Consider the following 7,301-nt stretch of genomic DNA (forward strand, 5'->3'; position numbering starts at 1 on the left):
GACATGAGAAGGAACAGATGCGGAAACAGATGAATAAAAGCGATGTAATTACGACACATATATTTAACGTGGTTCACCCCTAGGGCTACGTCCACGGACAAAGAGAGATCTTATTATTGGAGGCGATATTGAGCTTACAAAGTGCAAGTTTAGGGTTACTTCGAATACAAGATATATATAGTAGCATCCCGTATCTAAAACCCTAAACTTTATAAACTCATGGGCCTAAACCCACGATCAGATGTAATATCCATAATAACTTGATGCAACGCTCTTGTTGCAACCGAGTCGGTATGATGTACGTGATGTAACATCCATCGCCTAGATGTAACATCCAGATTCAAGGCATATCAACAAATCTCCACCTTGACTTCAATCCTCCCTATAACAGATGTACCAGATACACCTTCAAGTGCCAGATGTACCAGATGCGTTTCTCTGCGCCAGATGTACCAGATGCGCCATCAGCGCCAGATGTACAAGAAGCACTTTCAAGTGCCAGATGCACCATTAACGCCAAATATACCAGATGCATTCTTCAACGCCAAATGTACCATCACTCTCTTTGCCTCAGATGTCCCTTCGGACCAGATGTGTTGCTATGACAAACCAGACCCCCTTTAACGGCCAGATGCTCAACTAGAACCAGATGTTCGTCATCAGCCGGATGTCCCAACGGACTAGATGCCCCAACAGACCAGATGTCCCAACGGACCAGACGCCCCAGCGTGCCAAACGTCCCAATGGACCAAACGTCCCAACGGACTAGATGCCCCAACGGGCCGAATGTCCCAACGGACCAGACGTCCCAACGGACCAGATATCCTTGCGGACCAGATGTCCTTGAGGACCAGATGCCCCAACGGACAAGATGGCCCAACGGGGCAGATGTTCCAACGGACCAGATGCCCCAACAGGCCAGATGCCCCTTCGGGCGAGATGCTCCTTCGGGCGAGATGCCCCAACGGGCTAAACCATACACTTGGTGAGATGAACATTTGCAGTGCACAAAATACTGATAGGTTCATCTGAAGACATCACGAACCTTGTCAACACCTCATTAATGTAGGCCTTCTGTGACAAGAACAACTCCTTCTCCCTATCTCTGAAGATCTCCATCCCTAGAATCTTCTTTGCTGCACCCAAGTCCTTCATCTCAACTTCCGAACCCAAAAGCTCAAGCTTCTCGATGTCACACTTCTCTTCAGCTAACAACATGTCATCCACGTAGAGTACCAAACAGATGAACGTCACATCCTTTAACTTACTCACACAGACACACCAATCATGAGGACTTCAGATGTAGCCCAACTTGATTATATAGTTGTCGAATCTCGTGTACCATCGTCTGGGAGACTGCTTAAATCCAGAAAGTGACTTCTGAAATGTATGTTAAACTCTCTTTCATGGTATATGGGAATTGTTATATTTTTTTTTATCAATCAATTTAGTAAAACTTCATAATACTCCCTAAATCGGTGGAATAACCACTATAAAATCACTGTTCTCTTGAAGAACGGAGACAACAAAGGCTCCAAACCTCTTTCAACATCATCATATGTTAGTGCATGATGCAACTATGCATTAAAACAATATTTATATATTATTTGAAATTTTCTCAAAATCTATGTGTTAACTAACCCAACGAAAATATTGAGTTTTGCGTTAAAAGCTCTCTATATACTGAAGCCTAAACTTTTTAGTGTTGTTTTAAAATTTTTAACCACATTCTACATTTGTATAAATGTATGTTAAACTCTCTTTCATGGTACATGAACATCGTTCAATTTTTTTTATATATTAATTTAGTAAACGTCATATACTACCTAAATTAGTGGACTAACCATTATAAAATTGCTATTTTCTAGAGATATGGAGACAAAAAAAGGTTTCAAACCTCTTTGACCATCATCATATATTAGTACAGGAGGCAATAATGCATTAAAGCAATATTGTTATATTTTTTGAATTTTTTTTCAAAATCTCTGTGTTCCCTACGAAAATATTAAGTTTTGCATTAAACGCTCTATATACTGAAGCCTAAACTTTTTAGTGTTGTTTTAAAATTTTTAACGACATTCTACATTTGTAATAATGTATTTTAAACCCTCTTTCATGGTATATGGGTGTAACACCCCCGAACCGGTTTTAGACATTGGTCAACCATTCAGGCAACAATCAAACAAGAACATGCCCGAACGACCTTCCTCTGCCAAGTCCGGAAGTGTCACAACGGGTTTAGAATAGACTTTCCAAGTCACAAAACATAATTCTGTAACCCAGAATATCCATTCAAACTCGTTTCCTCTAATCTTCGGCCTGAGGCTTTGCAACCCGTACCGAATCATAGAGTTGTGTTAGGTTAGACTAACCTAATATCAGATTCAACCCGTCACGATAAAACATGAAGTTCACAAGCCCAAAATATTATACATAGGGTCCATGGACGCAGTCGAGACGTCGGCACTCGGGAATCGCCCGGTCACGGTCCTCAATCGGAATCGCCGTGCCCCGGTCCTCTATCGGACTCGCCGGGGGCTGTCAAATCCACGTGTGACACTCGGCCTTGGTGATCAAGCCAAGTTAAACCGAGCCCACCATTTTCCGGACCTCAACCGGCTTAGTGGTACCATTTGAGGAAGCAATGACCTGCAAACTACTACTAGAACCACCACGAGTTTCTCACACAACAGTACCAACACGAGGTACATACAATAACAACATATAATAATCACACAATCACAATAACCCGGGTGCTTAGACTAGTTTTGCTATCCACTTAGCCCAGATATCGTCTCAAGCCTCGGATCCACAAACTGACACCTAGACCGGTCTGGCTATCCTAGCTAGGAAGCCGTCTCCGATGTCAGGAACCTGCATTAAAAATTCGTTAACAAACAATTAACCGTGACTCACAGTGATTGACCGATGTGGCTTGACTTTTTGATTCCGAAAGCTGACCAAATCTTTTTTATCCCCTCCAAATCTTCGTCTTGATTATGTGCCGTTAATCCCGTAATATTGTAACACGTCTTGCTTTTCCCGGCAATCCTCTAACTATCCTTCTTATTTTTTCTATTTTTATTCTTTTCTTTTTCTCTTATTCTTTTCTTCTCTTCCTCTTCCTTTTTTTTCTTCTTTCTTTGCTCACGTTGAGTTGGTGGAGAAAATGAAGGATGTTGACTTCCTTTTATAGTTAAACAAGATGTATGAGATGGTGACAAGTATCACACTCACCTCCTCCCATTTTTGGCCACGTTCCCAATACAATGACTAAGTCATTTGCTTCCTCTCCAAATTGGCCACGTGATCAATATAAACCTGAGTAAGCACATTGTTTACTTTCTTTCTTTCTTGATAAGCCACGTATCTCACTTCTCTTCTCCTCTTTGACCACGTGGTGATGACAAAGCCATGCTGTACGATTCATTCTCCTTTCTTTTAATGCATCGATCACTTCTCGTCTTTACTTTCATATTTTTGTCTCCACAAAAATTTATTTTCAAAAAATAAATTACGAACTCGTAATAAATTCTTCAAAATAAATTTATTTGAATTATTTATTTAAAAATATTTTTTTCTCAGAAAGACGGGATATTACACCATCTTTAGCGGTACGGTGGAGCAACTACAACTTATCCAAATTTTCTAGATGGGAATCTTTGGTTCCTGACCCAAAACCAGTTTGATGGAGAGAATTCTTAATCACTCTTTGGCATTATGCGAATAAATGCTGCCGCATCTTAAATATGAACATTAGCTACAACATGTTCATCATGTCTCTCAACATGCATAAAATAATTATCAATGGTTTTTGAATTCACCAGTTTTACCAATTAGTCTTGCAAACATCTGGTTGCGTTTATGACAAGGATACATACGACCTTCTCGTCGATGCATTAACATATGATGGATGATCAGTCCACCAGTGGGTGATCAAGCCCACAAACATGTCTTTGTTTAAATAAGTTCTAAATCTATTTGACTGCTGAAAACCGTATTCTTATATTGCCTTGTAAACAGCATATAGTAGATCATTCGTAAGAATCTTCTGGTTCTTCAACGAATATGCATATGATTATCTTTCGCATCATTACTAAACCGGGATGGCATAACCGGTTTGCCAAACATTACATTTTTGGTAAACTTCTGGTTTACTATTACATTTATCTCCATTTTCTAATCATTGTGTAGTACAATACAATAGTGCCTTGGGTAATACTTGTGATTCATGGTATTCAAGATTTCTCTTTACTTATTGTCTCAATATTTTATAGATGTACAATCCCTTGGTTTTATTTTATAAATGACTCTTCAAGTCTATATCCAGTGTGAACATACTTATGGATGTTCCACATATATACTAGGGATGTGAGATTCTCTAATTATTCCCCTCGAGATGATAACACTGCATTTTTGTCAATCTCGAAGTGAATCTCAACTAAAAATCAACAACATACCCAACTTAAGGTCATGTGTTACATCTTAAATCCTTTTGATCTTTGAGACTTGAGAAAGTATAAGTTTCATTCCCATAGACATACATGTATATGCTCTTTTAGAGCTTCCAATAATCTTGATACTACAAGACATTGTACTCACACTAGTTTCTTTCATTATAAAGTCAGAGAAATATCTCTTATTTGCTACCATACTTATTTTCTCACTTCTTGTGAGAATATTTTTCTTGAGAGAAACTCATTGGGATCTACTTTGACCATATACATATCCACATTAACGTCTACGACGACTTTTGTAGCCACTTCCTTAGAAAACAATGTGGTCTTTCATTTTTCAAATATAATATCATATTTTATTCAAGAAAATATATATAATCAACTAGAAGTGATTTAAGCTTAAAAATCTATATATATAATGGTAATGATAATAATAATCAAATTATATAAAAAGATGTATTAACAGATGTATCTTATTATATCAAGAAATAAATACCTATAGTAATTATTTTATTAGCTAAATTCTTAATTTCATGCTATTTAACAAATCAATCGATTTATTAAATAAATTTCATGTTACATGTATTAACTTTCATGTAAATTATTTTACCTAATAAAAATTTAGTTAACCTTGTAAAGCATGAAAATAAAAATACTTATCTTAGCAAAGAAAAATTGCAGTGAATACGAAGCATGAGATAGTGTTGTTTCATTGCTTGCACTCCTCAAATATTATCATCCATGTATCTCATCTGTTAATCCTAAATCATTTGAGATTTTGCTTACAACCATAGGTTATAGCCATCATTGTTAGTAAATAAAATTATATGGTTGCACAAAATTTTATCAAACAAAGAACCAACAACTAAACCGGTAAATACCAAATCGATTGTATCAAACAATAGCACACATATTTTAGTAGTCTAAAATAAGATAGAAACTATAAACATGTGCCAGGATAGATAATATATTACTTAATAAATATAACTCATTCATATGATGAAATCAACGTTTCCGAATTAGATAATTATAAATTCACCAACTTTAGTTAACTAATATTGAAATAATAGGTGTGATCTAAGAATAAGCTAACCATCAAAATCAATCAGATCATATTAAACTAATGGAGCATAATCGACAACACAATTTCCGAATCAGATACTAACCGGATCAAACCACAAATTAAAATCTCACAAAGTTTGCATTAATTAAACAGAAGACATGTCCATGACAAAACGTTTTGCAATTAAATATGATCTTGTTATCTATATATTTAGATATAAATTGCAAACATTAGCAAGCCAGTCAGATCGTTACTACTAATTAGGTTTTAGACAAATAATGATGATGAGTATATTATTGAATTCTTTCGTTAGTGTTGACAATTTTAAAACCAGCAAGATTGACTTTATAAAGTAACTTAGTAGTATTCCGGTGTTACGCGCCGGATTCGTATGTTTTGTTCGAATGTGAAATATTTTTATGCGGTTTAGAAAATATGATTAAAATGAAATCATAGAAAAATGTAAGCTATTCCGCTTGATTTTCATGGGATCGTAATTCTATTAGTCAGAGCATACCTTGTCAAGGCCAAAGCTGCAGATTGAACCCCATTAGTTTGGTGGATTTAATAAAAAATATTTGTTTTGATTGTATATATTATTTTGGTTTCCACCATTTTCTTTTTAATTCTCTTTAACTTATGTTTAGTAGTAAAAAGGTCAGTGTAGTTCATTGTAATATTTTTTATTTGTGAAATATATAAAATTTAAATTTCCTACTTTTTTGTTCTTATGCATTTTTTTCTTTTATTCTGAAAATTTATATACTTTGAGTTATATTTTATTTTTATTTTTATTGTTTATTTTTTATATTATATATTTTTATTATGTATTAATCTTTAACTATGGTTATTAACATTTTTCTTGTTAATTCCTTAATTCCTTTAACCTTGATTTTGCTTACCAAATGAACATTTTTTCATGCTATTCATTTTTTTTATTGATTTGGATTTTATAAAACATGTTAAGCAATATTATAAATGAATTTCTCTTCTTTTAGTTTTTATTGATTTCATATTTATTTTATTAAGTATTTTGTCTAAATTTATTATTTTTTAACTAAGCTTTTCACCAAGCTCAAGTTATGATTGTCACAAAATAATCATTTTTGTTTGTGTTAAGATTTGAGAGAAGATTTGTGAGAATGTGTTGTGTATTTCTTATTGCTTACACCACTATATATAGTGGTTCATACAAGGTGGAGTCAAAGGGATAATTGATTACAAAGATACTCTACATAATGACATGGTCAAACTCATAAAGAAATAAGGTTGAATGGGTCTTCCATGTGGCTGGGTGTAAACCCCCAATGGACTCCAGTCTTGAACTTGTATGGTCTAGGTTATGGACCATCCACTTCATGATTCATAACACGCCCCCTTGGATGCCATAACCATATAGGGTTTGTAACATGCTAATGTTGCCTCATTAAAACCTCTCCCGGAAAACCCAAAACCCAATGTGGTAAAAAGGGAAACCAGAGAAAGGAAAAAGAGTACAACACACATTACTCCCCCTGATTTGGACATCACTGAAGGTCCTTGAGTCTACGCGTGCCAATCTTGTTGCGTGAACTTCCTGAATGTGCAAGAGGGAAATGATTTGGTGAAGAGGTCGGCTGAGTTTTCACTAGACCGGATCTGAAGGACGTTGACCTCTCCAGCTTTCTGCAACTCATGGGTAAAGAAGAACTTGGGTAGAATATGTTTGGTTCGGTCACCTTTGATATACCCGTCTTTGAGTTGAGCAATGCAAGCTGCATTATCTTCATATATGATGGTCG

Source organism: Brassica oleracea, chromosome C8 (assembly GCF_000695525.1).
Source record: "Brassica oleracea var. oleracea cultivar TO1000 chromosome C8, BOL, whole genome shotgun sequence".
NCBI classification, from domain to species: domain Eukaryota; kingdom Viridiplantae; phylum Streptophyta; class Magnoliopsida; order Brassicales; family Brassicaceae; genus Brassica; species Brassica oleracea.